A 14518-nucleotide genomic window follows, 5' to 3' on the forward strand; every position below is an offset into this window, starting at 1 on the left:
ACCTGAAGAAAGCAATTATCAAGTTGTTACTTAATTCCTCAAAAATGTACCCATATTGTAGAGTTCTTTATGTATGTTTGTAGTTTTACGAGGCCACAGATTGTTACGTCCACGAACTGGAGTTGTTCAAACACACATAATTTTTAAACGTCAAAGACCTATTTGTCTATACAACAAATTACAAAATAAAATTTTCGCAAATAGTCCTCCAACAATTTGGCAACTCTGACACAAAATTGGTTTAAATCGATTTATATCATATAATTTCCCATAATATTAGTTCCGATATGATGGCGTCATACCAATAACGTCCAGCCGATAACGTCAACCCAATAACGTTCTATGGTATATTCGCCTGTGGCTACATTCACTAAGAAGCTTGAGCGTGCCCAATAAGCGGCTTTCATCAGCATCTGCGGTGCACTTTGGACTACACCAACAATGCCATATAGCACATTGTTGCGAAGGTCGCTGTAAAGCACAGGGAAGCTGAGTGTATGAAGGGTTCCAAGGAGAGTCCCGCAGAAATTCTTCAATTGCATACCTGAAAACTTGGACCACTGCGAGGCAGAGGCCACTCCTGATGGCTATTTCTCTGCTCCCTTATTGATAAGATATATGTTGATAGAAAGAAGTCGCTGAAGAAGAGAGCAGGGAGCTTTTTCACGGATAGGTCGAAGCTAGAAGAAAAGGTTGGAGGGGAAGTCTTCTGTAAGGAGCTCTCTTTCAAGCTAAGCTTTAGGCTACCGGACACCTGTAGTTTTTTTTAGGCAGAAGTGGCTGCTATTTAGGCAGCAGTACACTTACTGCACCTAAGCACAGTTTTTTTTCAGGGGGTGAGCATTCACACCAACAGCCGAGCGGCGGTACTAGTGTTGAACTCGCAAACTGTGCGCTCAAAGTTAGTCAAGGAGTTTCTGTCCTCCCTGGAAATAACATCAAGCTAATTTATCATCATACTCGTTTGGGTGCCTGGTAATAGGTGAGTCGGTGGAAACTAAAAAGCCGTTGAGAACGAGTTGGATCTCCGTTTTCATATTGCGTTCTAGCAGAGGACCTATGGGCTTTGCGTGAGTTCAGCAGGCGTTGATCGACGACCCGCTTCTGTGCGATTGAGAGATCTTTCTAACCTAGAGAAGAACGTAGGAGATCTACCGAACTGCTTGCCTTTAGCAAAGTTCATTTTGCCGCAATCGTAGGAGTTCTTATTGGGCATTGTCCTGTCCAATAGGTATTCATGCCGTAAGGCTAGAAATTCAATCGGACGCAAATAGTCAAAGTATGGAAGAAGGTGAGGTGGAAACATTCAGGAGCTTTCTACTTTATTGTCCAGCATTTGCTAGACTACGCTTGAAATATCTCAACAGTCATAGTTTCCATGAACCAAAAGACATTGCCGAAACTTACATTACGTTACGTAGGCACGGGAAAAAGTAGTACTAAAAATTTGGCACTGAATACTCTTAGTCTTGCGATAGTAAAGTACTAAATTCTCTTTCCATAATATTCCATTACTAGGAACTTATAGACATTAATATTCGTTGCTGACTGCAAAATACTCGCTCATACAAGATGCAGCGACTACGTGAAGAGAATATTTAAAACAAATTATTAACATTGCAAAGGTAAAGCTGTTTTCGCATAGGTATACTATGAAAATTAAAGGTTAGTGAGCTTAACTTTGCGAGTATTCAAGTTTACTGTTACATAAATGATTTGAATAATATTACAGATAAAACTTGTATACTAAAGAATGTTTGCAGTTTCCATAAATATGCGTTGACTATATTTAAGACTACAATTATCTATAACCACGGGCACACACACGTACATAGATATATAATTCATGAAAGAACATCACATTTATAAGTCCCTAGACATTTTTATTAATTAAATGTTGGGAGCTCACACTGAGCTGATAGCGAATTTTACGTAACAGTTCAACATCAACAACTATTTTAACCAAAGCATTGCTTTCTTAGTAGACACCTAAATAGATTCACACATTTATTGCATATATACACGGACTAATGAGATATGTCGACGGCTTATTATCCTCAGCGCATTCTCACATTAAAAGGTACAATTGAACATTAGCGTAATTTTATGTAGCACCACTTCCAACTTCCAAAACGTTTTCAATGCTTACAAATCAAAGCGATGTCCTCAAAGTAACAGCGATTCGATGTAGTTAGTATTCCCGCTAAGACAACAATTTAATTAAGCACTAAGACGAACATCTCTTTATTAGAGTTGGCATTAATGAAAATATATGTAATGATAAAAACATCCCTGCAGTAAATTCAAATAGTTAGAAACTACTTTATTACTAGTTGTGGCTCGAGCTAGCTTAAACATTCAACCGATTTACTTTTTTCATACCTTTTCCAATAACTGGTATATTTTCCAGTTTGATGGCTTTTAGATATATAAAGGGTGAAGGCTATCTTGGTGGCCAATCGACTAGCCCAAAACGTGAAATTATTTGCTCACTGTTCTCTCAATAAATCCATTTAAAAATTAGATAAACACATTTCTAGTTAAATAACGGATGGCGTAAGTCCATTGGCCAAATAAAATAACCCATTTGAAAATCGTTTTATTATGGCTAATATTTTCTGTCAAGTTGTATTCCACGCGTGCCTAATTACAAAGCGATGTATTTACTAACTAGTTTAATGCTTCACTGCATGTATTCACTAAACTGGTAGAATACTCTTTAGATTGGACACAGTTCTGAACCACCAATCCTCTACTATCTACTGTTAATATTTTATATTGAAAATTATGGCTAATACAATTGCATAAATAAAAAAAGTTGAAATAAATTCAGTGAAAATAAAGTTGAACAACATACATTTTCCGAACTTTTTAACAGAGATGCAAAAACATTGGCTACCCTAAATCGTTTGTATTTATGTTCTGAACAGGATATGCTATGTTTGGCACGAAGTTTGTGACACACAGAAAAAATCGTCGGAAATCCTATAAAATATATATACAAATGATCACACGTCCTTTTCTTCTCAAAAAGCTGCTAATTTTTCGGTACCGCCGTAATAGGACTGCTATAGCATATAGCTGCCATACAAACTGAACGATCAAATTCAAAATCTTGCAGGGAATCTTTTGTATTTGTGCAGGATGTTATAGCTGCGTTACAACCGAAGATTTTTCTAGTTATATATTTTATATTATATGGTCCGTCTTAGAAGATTATCTACTTAAAAATATCAGATATAATCGGCTGTTCGTTGGTTGACACGTTTTTACTTATTTCTGCCACGTTATAAACACTTTAATAACGGCGTACCTAATTAAGTGGCTTAATCAGTGAGAATAGCTCACAGAATTAGCAGAAGAGCTCAAAGATAGATAGGCAACGACATGGTGAAGGCATTCATTTTACTTTAACAGCATTAAATACTGATTAGTAATTCAATTAGCTGTCAAGATACGCACTCATATACATAGACACATGTAAACAGATATGTGTGTAAAAAACAATTTTTTATTCAGGAATAACGTTTAAAAATCATGCACATTTTTTACCAAAATTCGGTTCGGTTCGCGCGACGCTTCGCGAGCTGCGTCCAATATTCGGTTAACATAATCGCCCAGCAGAGTCGGTTAATGGAGCAACCATGTATTAGTTTCTCACTACATTTACTCTAGTGGATAATGCGCATCCTCCTAGATGCCGTACAGTCCGCACCGAAGACGCTATTGCAACTGTGGCGTCTTCTTCGATAGTCCATCCAAAATCGCGCGCTATTACTTTATGAAAGATTTTCCGGAAGAATCTTGATGTGCGGTCTTACAAAATCAAACTCGTGCAAGAATTGAAGCCAAACGACCATTAAGCGCGTCGGACGTTCAGTGAATGGAATTAAAACCACATCTCTAAAAAAACACCCTTTACAATTAAGTGAAAAAAATTTTAAAATTATTATTTTCACAAAACAACAATTTTATTTTCCGCGTCACCGTGAAATAATGAAAACATAGTACAAAAAATGTTATCAGTAAAAAAAGCAACAAAAGTGGAACATAAAAGAGAATTAATCATAGAATTCCCCTTGACAGTGAAAACAAGCTCCAGTGCACACATACACACGCTCTTACATATTTACATGTTATGTTATGTGCTTGTTTATTGCGGAATGAAATATATTTATGTATGGACGCATGTAATTACTGGCAACACCGGCTGGTAGTTGTGTGAGCAAGTGTGACTAGAGATACATTAGCAAAATACCAGTACTTACGAGTATGTTTGTGTATGAGCGAATATAAGTGCTTATGTGCGCATAAATGTATGTTATGCGAGAGTGTGTTGTTCTCTTGTTTATCAATGCTTTGCTCAGTCGAGCGCATTAGAGGACTGACCACCAAACCAAAGCAAGAAGACATTGGAGCGGAAAATTATCAACACAGAAAACGGAAGCAAGCGAAAATGAAACCAAACAGTGATTTGCATAGAACCGATGTAGCTGCTGGCCGCTACTTGGGAGAAATGGAGGGAAAATAAATCAAAGGGAAAGTAAAACAAAATAAAGAAAATTGGAGCAAAATGAACAGTAAATTAAGCACTGAAATCAGTTGGCAATTTAAGGGTGTGCGGAACGCTGGACCAGGCCACAAGTGACGATGTCACAAAGCAAAATGAAGTGGGAAATATTACAAGCTTAGAAAATCTAGGGCAATTTCAAAAGCTTAAATGTTTTTCGCAGGGTATGCTTATTGCCGTCAACCCCGAACTTTAGTGGATTGCCCAAAAATGCAGAATTTTTCAAAAAATAAAATATTTCAAATAAATTAATTGAAGAGAAAAACTACTTAATACTCGTAGAATGAATATTTCGAAAATTTTAAAGAGATATGAGATATATAGGATCATTTCGGAGATTTCAAATTGTCAAAGGGGCAACGAATCTTTCATTTAAATTTGAGGCCTCAGCTGGCTGAAGACTCGGACTATCGTACGATCCGTTAAAAGGCAATAGGCCACGTTTCGGTATCTGGGAGCTTGAACTGCTATGATCCGATTATGACCAATTTTAGACTTGAGATAACATATCATAGAGGCACATTTTATGCAAAGTTGTGTTCCAATATTATCTTTAGTGCTTGATTTGTATACGGTAAATAAAAGAATCATATGGAATTTGAAACTGTGGTACATGGGAAGTGGGCTTGATTGTGGTCCATTTTCACAACCTAACACGAATGTCAGGATAATTTAAGTACCGAATTCGGTTAAACTTGGACAAGCAAGTCAGAAGATATGAGATTTGACCTAAAGGTGGGCGGTGTTACGTCAATTGTCCCATTTTAATACCGGTTCCTATGGTCCTACATGACATCTTGGATGTAAAATTTAATGTCTCTGATGTATTTATTTAGTAACATATTACTCTTTAGTAGTTTTTAACATAACCGTTATATAGTGAGTGGGTTTACTCCACTTTTCAGCTTCTACTTTCCCGATATTTCTTTTAGTACAAAAAAATGTGTTGTTTTGCACTTCGCCAACTATCTTTTCCTCAAAATACACAGATTTTTCGTTTGCTTTTTCCCTAAAAGCTTGCCAATATTTTATGGCCTCTGATTCTTTCCCCATTAACATTAATAATTTCTGATCGTTGTAAACAGTATTTTGTTGGAATTGTTGCCGAGGCCCCTTTGGATGAAGGTGTTGTGTAGTGTAGACATATTGTGAATTGTGATGTATTACCGTAATTAAGCGTAACCAAAATGAGCAATTTTTCAATGGCACGCAGCATGACGAACGTTGATAAAAGTAAAAAGAAAATCACAAAATTATTTATATATTTATTTATTTATTGAAGCTTCATAAAATTTGAGACTCGCTTTAAAGTTAAAACCCCAATTTATTTTAGAAGAATTTTTTTATTTTTATTTTGAACCACCTATATTTACCTAAAAGGTGCAGCAGGAGGAAAACATAACTTTAATATAATACACTGTTCTCCAAGGATCTTAAGAAGATTTTCTGCTATCAAATTCAATTTTGGAACATTGAGAGGGCACTCCCGGAAGAAATAGAAAAAACAGTTATAAAGATAATCAAGTGGTACCAATATATACCATAATTACTTTGGCGACCTACCCGCATTACCGCTAGTCTGAACCACAGCGGAACTGTTTACTCTAAAAGTACAATGCTACGGGGATATGCAGTTCGACATCGTAGGCCTTAACAATAGAGCCGTAAACGTGGCCTTTTCCAGAAGCAAAAAAGGTTAGTCTTGTGGTGAACAAGGGCACGACAAGATCATGGAGAACATACACAAAAATTCCTCGCCTATTGAGAAATACGTCACTGTTGGCAGCAATAAATTTGAAAAAGTTAAGGACTTTGTCTATCTCGAAACCAACATAAATTCCACTAACAATCTAAGTCCGGAGATCAAGCGCAGAATAACTTTTGCCAACAGGTGTTACTTTGGGATCGAGAAATTGAGAAGCAGATCCCTCTCTCGACAAACAAATAATCCGTTCTAACATACAGTGCATCACAAAAATAAGTATGCAGTGTGTTTATCTATTTTGACATGCGAAAAAAAGCCTTAAAACTTATATGATTAACCAATTTTTTTATATTTTCAATTATTTCATATATTTCTCCAATAATAAAAAACCCAAACTTAAAGTAATATTTATTCAAATTACAGAAAAGAATGTTCACTAAAGTATGTATGCACTAACAATAAATTGCGAAAAAAAGTTCTTACGGGTTTATTTTAGAGCTTTGATAGACGGTTAATATTTCGTTGGATAGCCTTTGGATTTTTTAATTGCACTCAACCTGGATGGCTTGGACTTTACCAGCTTTTGGTTCACTGAAGGTGGAATCTTGCTCCATTCTTCGATTAACGCAGCTTTCAAAGATTCTTTGCTGGTTATTTGGGGTCTTCTGATTTTTCTTTCTGAATAATCTCACAAATGCTCGATAGGATTGACATCAGGAGATTGGGCTAGTGTTTTTAATTGTTTGGGTGTCTTGTAAAGAAGCCATTCCTTAACAATGCAAGCAGTGTGTTTTGGATTATTGTCGTGTTGGAAGACAAATGATACTTCAAGTCTCAATCTGGCCGCACTTTCGTTTAAATTTGATTTTAAAATTTTAAGGTAATCATATTTGTTCACAATTGAACACAAGATTACCTACTCCAGATGCTGCCATACATCCCCACACCATGAGCGACCCACCACCATGTTTTACCGTGGCAGTCATATTGCATGGTTTAAGCTCAGTATTCACTTCTCTCCAAACTTTTTCATGTCCATCCGCGCCAAAAATATTGTATTTACTTTCGTCCGAGAAAATAACAGAATTCCAGAAATGTTACGACCATGGTAGCCAGCATCATACAGTACTCGACGAATAGTTTGGGGATTGCGGGTTTTACCAGTCTCGTTTTTAATCTCTGTACTCACTTTTGGTGCACTCTTCTTTGCGTTCACCTGTATGTTGCGTGTTATAATACGCCGCTCGTTGGCATCAAATATTTTTGGCCGCCCAGATCTTTCCTTATTATTTGTATTTCCCAGAAGCATTGACGAGGACGAACCGAGATGAGAAAGCACTTGGAGTATTTGAAAGAATTGTTCTCCGCAAGGTCTTTGGGAACGTCCGCGTGAATGATGAATATTGAAGAAGATGCAACTACGAACTGTTTGAGCTCTACGGGGACATGGATATAGTTAAGCGCAAAGCGTTAAACCCAACTAATCCGCTGGTTAGGCCATGTCGTTCGCATGGAAGTTAATGCTTCAACGAAAAGCTCCTGAGATTCGAGACCAATCGGTGGACAACGGAAGCAAGGGCGTGACCTCGCAAAGAATAGGGGCAGGTGGCGAAGTTTTGTGTTCTCGACCCAAACCGACCAATAGTTATAGTGCCAAAGAAGAAGAAAAAGTCGTGCACTAATTCGTATAAAATACCAAATTTAGGATATCATATTGAGCCTCAATATAGGTCAAACAGTTTAGGAAAGTATCATAACACTAAAACTGTGAAATGAAGACCTATGCGTTAAAACTGCTTGACATTGTAGGCCCCAACACGTGATACCAGTAAAGAATACATAAACTGGCTTGAAATTTTAAAAAACAAAACTGCTAAAAAAAATTGCTGTACACAAGTCGCAAGTGTTTGATTGTGCCCGAACTTGCTGCTTCCTTCCTCTCATTCTAACGTAACTTGTACGTTGTTTTTCAATTGCAACTCAAGAGTATACTTGTTCAGACATTGTCAGAAGTGACAACCTGAATTGTAATCAACATAATCATTACGGAAAACACTCGTGATGCTATTTAATAATTTAATTGCTGTCATATTTTGTTGTTGCGGTTGTACAAACAGCTGTCAGTGCACAAGTAATTGCCATGTAATTGGCAATTTGATCAAATATAGGGTTTATTAAATGAAAAAGCGACCAACTGAAAAATTAATGAAAGAGAAATTGGAGAAAAATATGGCGTACATACATATTTACACACAAGTGTAGGGTGCAAATAAAAAAAGTGGCGTTGATAAAATTCGTACGAATAATTCAAATCTCAGAAGAAAATCTCGGGATATTAATTAAATTTTAAGCACTTTAGTAAATTATTCAAAACTAATTTAAGGAAAAAAGCACAGTAGGGAAATAATAACGAGGTTCATAAAATAAGTGAGTAATGGATAAGTTTTAAAGAAACGGCAAAAGCAAAGTTGTGTATCGGAAAAGCTCTTCTAACACAGTGAATAGCAATTTTTGGCGAGACTAATAGAAAATCGTTTACTTGAATGAAATATTGAATTAAAATAAGTAATACCTCCTAAAAATTAACTTACACAACATTTTGTTTATTTTTTAAAATTTCGGTTTTTTCTTACTACCGTTAACTTTTACTTTGTCAGATTTACCCTACACAAATATAAAATGTTCCATACAAGAACTTGATTTTGATTGGGCAGTTTGTATGGCAGATATATGCGATAGTGACTCGATCTGTTGGCTTGGACAATAACCCATGCCAAATTTCGTGACCATACCTTGTTAATAAAAGTTTCTTTTACAAGGACTTAATTCCCATCATTATACTTGTACGGCAGCTATACGCTGTATTGGTCCAATATCGGCATTTCCCCAGCTTCTTGGGGAGAAAAAGACGTGTTGCATTTTCAGATCGATATTTCGAAAACTAACGGACTAGTTCGCGTATACAAAGACGGATGAACAGACGAACATGGCTAAATCGACTCAAATATAAAGCACAAGGTCTCCGACGTTTTCTTTAGGGTGTTACAAACATTGTGGCAAACTTAATACACTCTTTTTAGGGTATAACAACTGAGGCTCAAAAAAGGCAAGCATGTGCTGAATGTGCTTGCCCATACACTCTGTAAAACACATATATTAAAAATCACTACTTTCAAATATAAAAAACTGCATAACATAAGGAATAACAGCTTGCACTTAAATAAAAGTCACTACACAAACGGAAGCTTCGCATTACACCTGTTTAAAATATTTTATACCATTGGGTATATGCAATGCATATTAAAATAATTACAATGCCTTCACGCATGCTCAATTAAGCAAATAAGCGGTGTCGGTGTGTACATATGTAAGTCTTCATGAAAAAAATGCATGTGGCGTGATATGGGAGATGATCGCAATCAGATTTCGAAATTCTTCAACATGCAATCCCAGCGGCTTTATGTCAAATGAAAGAAAAAATCAAAGCCGCTATTGTAAGCAGTTTATCTTAACACGAGGTATCTTCTAATGCAATGAGAAAACCACATACATAGTGTGTATAGATGCCACGATGAATTGTCATTGTTTATATGTAACATATATATACAAATGATTACATAGATGGGTGCTACGTTGAGCATTCTACATTTCTCATATTTTCAAGACATTTCCGTTTTGACTGGTTGCCAAATAAACAATCTTTCAGACTACAAAAGTTTCAGACTACAATTGGATTCTTTGTTATTATTATGAAAGACCCTACTTATGTAAAGGGCCCTGGAAAACATTCGACTAAAATATATAATATATACTATACAACTTCATCGAATTTTGGAACCCAAGCATAGAACGCCGTTCAACATCCTTTTAAAATACCTAATATGTTTCGGTATTAATGGAAACTTTTGGTACCACAGTTAAAGATCTTCTACATGCAACTTCTGCTATCAACGACTAAGACGCTTGAATGAACTGATTGAACTTACCAGAGCGGCTTTTGTTCAGGACTTCTAACAGAGTTCTTTTCGAATTTTTTTTTTATATGTAGTTGATGAAATCACTGCAGGAAAGAAATTTATCACCCAGAGCTCTAGACGTATCTTCTTTTTATCTGGTTATTGTAAAATCAAAATGAACGCCAATAACCCTCGGACCAATGAGACGCTCAAGGCAAACCTACACATGTGACGGAATCTTGGCAATACCACCCGAGAACCAAATAAAAATTGTAGCGGCAAAATCCTCAAAAATAGTTAATTTTGTTGTGGCATAAAGGATCGAATCAAATAATATGCTACAAATTTAAAATACAAATTTTTTGAGGTTATTAAATTTAGGTGCGGACATAAAGCACAACTGTTTACCCCTGCAAACTATATTTAAGGTACCCGGAGCTACTTTGAAACGTTGCACATAAGGTGAGGTATGGTAAACTAGAAATGGTGAATTCATGTGGTTTGTTAAATCATGGTGAGTTAAAGTAAGTAGTGTTGGAAAAATAAAAGGTGGGATTAGGCGTTACTTATTTTGTGTGTGGACTATGTAATTAATAAGTGGTGAATATATAAGCTATGAATTTAGGCGTGATAATGGGGATGATTTCAATTTAAGAACATTAAGTCCTTTTTTGTCCAGTTTAACGCTTTTGAATTAACCCTAATTTGGATATTTTTCTATATTTTAGCATTTTTCCCTTGTTTGTACAAATTTTAGTTATACATTAGTGCACTTGGAAACTAAAGAGTTTGCAATCTACGAGGGTTTGTTCACAAAACAAATATTCATCTTCGAAAAGCACTTAATTGTTTTTAAAATGTTATCTATAAAAGATTATAAATATTTTCATGATTTCGAACCAATTTTCAAAGCACTTTGGCTACTCTAATTGGGGTATCTCCAAAATATACGGTCTGATCGTATCAAACGCTTTCCAGGTATCGAAAAACAATTGGCAAACAAATGGTTGTGTACCACTCAGAATTTACTGTTATACATGGTTTAGTGGTATGCTTGCGACATGTCCAAAAAATCCTTGCAACCATTTGCTCGGAAGTGCTTCGTGCGCGAACAACTTTTGTGGGATTCAGCTCATCTGGAAACACCCATACAGCCGACTGCTGTTTATGGTACTTTCGTGGACATACGCGTATATCTACAATTCATCACCTGTCACGATGTCACAGACGAGTTTCAAAGTACCGCTATCGTTTTTTGTTTAACGTTTCTCTCGGCCAATAGACACGAACCTTTTTTGCAATACCAGTTGGCGAACACCATCATTAGTTAGGAATAACATACTGATTTTGGACGACCTTCACAAAATTCGTCTTAGAGTGATCTACGATCCCGATTGCATTAACCATACCATCGAAAACATTACTCCTTGATGGAACTTCATTGCCTAAAATTAAATTAAGTTCATCGATGCACTGTTGCCAAGTTAATCCACGTCGAAAGTCCCAAAAAATAATTGCGTGAAAATGTTTGTGATTAAATTCCATTTTTTGGCCGAGATGAATATTTTAAGTGACTGTAAACTAAACAAATAGCGCTCTTATGTCAAAACGTTTCGAGTGTGTATAACATCAAAAATGTCACACCTTACTATAAAGTTGGGAGTTGCCAGATTGCAGCACTGGGGTTGCCAAATCTCGAAATATAAAAGAAAACCTACGTATCTGTAAATGTCACTAAATGTATGCTAAAATGTTATTTGGTATATGAGGATTTAAAATAGATATACAAAATTACTATAATATTTAAATGTATAGCACATTACACTCTGAAAATATTTTGAACACTACTGACCGACTCAAGCTTAGCTTTATAGAAGAATGAGTAGAATAATTGCTTCTGCATATGTATCTATGCATGCCTCAAGTATCTATGTGCAACACACCTTAATTTGCTCGAATCTAGACATCAGAAGTATTTACTGTTTCTTTGTACTCCCCAGTCGCTTGTCGGTAGCATAAGCATGTTGCACGAGGTAAATGCAGGGAATTAGGCTAGTGTAATATATATAACACTCGTCGGCACAAGTTTATATGTACATATTTACATTTGTATGTTAACTGTAAATTCATTTTATCTACACATCGGTGTACTCAACAAACTCACATACTTAATTTCACATATCTAACCAAGTAGGGTACTCTTCTACGGCAATCGTGTTTTGTGTATTGTCACCACACCAAAGACGAAGAAAGAGCCAACCCGACACTCTTCCCACAAGCAAACCTTTTATTTGTTTAGCGCTCGATATTCTCATGAGATGCTCTTGTAGTTTGTTGCATTTTTTTTATACCCTGAACAGGATATATTCAATTTGCATCAAGTTTTTAATACCCAGAAGGAAACATCGGAGACCCTAAATAGTATATATGGTATATTAGGTCAAGTAAAAAGTTCGGTTTTTATCTAAGAGATGGCGTTATTGTATAGTACTAGTGTTACATGTCGCATCATGTCATACTATACGGCGCTGAAAACGTGTTTATTCGCGCTAAAAGTTTGTCTTTGACAGTTTTTCGATTGACTGACTCAGTACATTGTGAGCGCTCGTCGCTATATTTTACAATTTTTCTTCGATCAAGGCGAAAAAGCAGCCAAAGCGGCTGAAAAAATTGATTTAGTTTATGGGCCCGATACTGTAAACGAACGTGTAGCACAAAAGCGGTTTGCTAGGTTCCGTTCCGGTAATTTCGATGTCAAAGATGCAGACCGTCACGTGAGCACTTATTTATTTGCTGAAGAACTAAAGATAAGCCAGAAAACCGTTTGGAACCATTTGCATAACCTTGGATTCAAAAAGAATCGATGTTTGGGTGCTACACGAACTAACGCAAAAAAAAAATGATGGACCGAATTTCCATCTGCGAATCACTGCTAAATCGCAACAAAATCGACCCGTTTCTAAAGCGGATTGTGACTGGCGAAGAAAAATGGGTCACTTACGACAACATCGAGCGCAAACGGTCGTGGTCAAAGCTCAGGGAAGTGGCCCAGACGGTGGCCAAGACCGGATTGACGGCCAGGAAGGTTTTGCTGTGTGTTTAGTGGGATTGGCAAGGAGTCATCTACTACGAGCTGCTCCCCTATGGCCAAACGCTCAATTCGGCCCTCTACTGCCAACAACGGGACCGCTTGAAAGCAGCACTCATCCAGAAGAGGCCATCTTTGATCAACAGAGACCGAATTGTGTTCCATCAGGACAACGCCAGGCCACACACGCTTTTGTTGACGCGCCAGACGCTCCGGGAGCTCGGAAGGAGGTCCTAATGGACTCAGCGAACGCGCTTAATGGTGAGTTTTTCAGTTTTTGAGAAATCGAGCTAAAATTTTGAACACGTCCTTTTCTACTTCAGAAGCTGCTCATTTATCGGAATCGCCGGTATTGGACCGCTATAGCATATAGCTGTCATACAAACTGAACTACCAAAATAATGTATTTGTATGAAAAACTGCTTTATTTGACAAAATATCCTCGCGAAATCTAACATGGATTATTGTCCCAAATAAAGGTATCTTCGTATACATTTTTCTGATCGAACCACTTACAAAATTCTCGTATATCTTTTTATTGGTGAAGGGTATTATAGCTTTAGTGCAGCCGAGGTTAACGTTTCTTGTTTCTTGTTTTTTTTTTTTACTATTTACTTCTTGTACCACACACTGTGGCAAGTCCTTGTCTCGGTTTGCTTGTATTTGTAATTTAGAAGAAACAGCAAACCGCCTTAGAGACTACTAGTTACTTTCTGGCACTCCGCTCTACCCTGCCGGAGGTTCTTCATTACGTTGACTTTCTTGATTAACAAAAGTAAGTTTTATTCATGTTTTTATGTTTTCTTTACATTATTGAGGCTTGAAAATCCAACTTGTTGGTAGTAATCATACAACAAAGCTGAAAGTTTCTATATGGAAAAGAGTTCTTTATTTTCCAATCGCTTGCAGAACATTTCAATTTGTTACGTACAGCGATTTACTGTAAATTTAAATTATAAATTGTACCGAAACTCTATTTAAACATGATTGGGAATCTCACTTTATGCCATAATCGGGAACAAATGTAAATTGCACTTTAACATTATCATATTGAATACCACAAACATCATCATCAGAAACTGAGCTTATTTCGTAATCACATAAGATCTTCCGCCAAGTCAAATGAGTTTCTACCACAAACTTTTCATAAGCATACACAAGCCGGCATACCGTTACATGAGCGATATGTGGTATTTGTG

The 14518-nt window shown here is 36.6% G+C and overlaps 1 protein-coding gene across 3 annotated transcripts in view; it reads right to left on the bottom strand.

Moving 5' to 3' along the window:
• MESR3 (misexpression suppressor of ras 3) overlaps window positions 1–14518 on the bottom strand; it is a 126374-nt gene that overhangs the window by 38391 nt on the left and 73465 nt on the right. The window lies entirely within an intron of this gene.

This window comes from Bactrocera oleae, chromosome 3 (genome assembly GCF_042242935.1).
Source record: "Bactrocera oleae isolate idBacOlea1 chromosome 3, idBacOlea1, whole genome shotgun sequence".
Taxonomy (NCBI): Eukaryota; Metazoa; Arthropoda; class Insecta; order Diptera; family Tephritidae; genus Bactrocera; species Bactrocera oleae.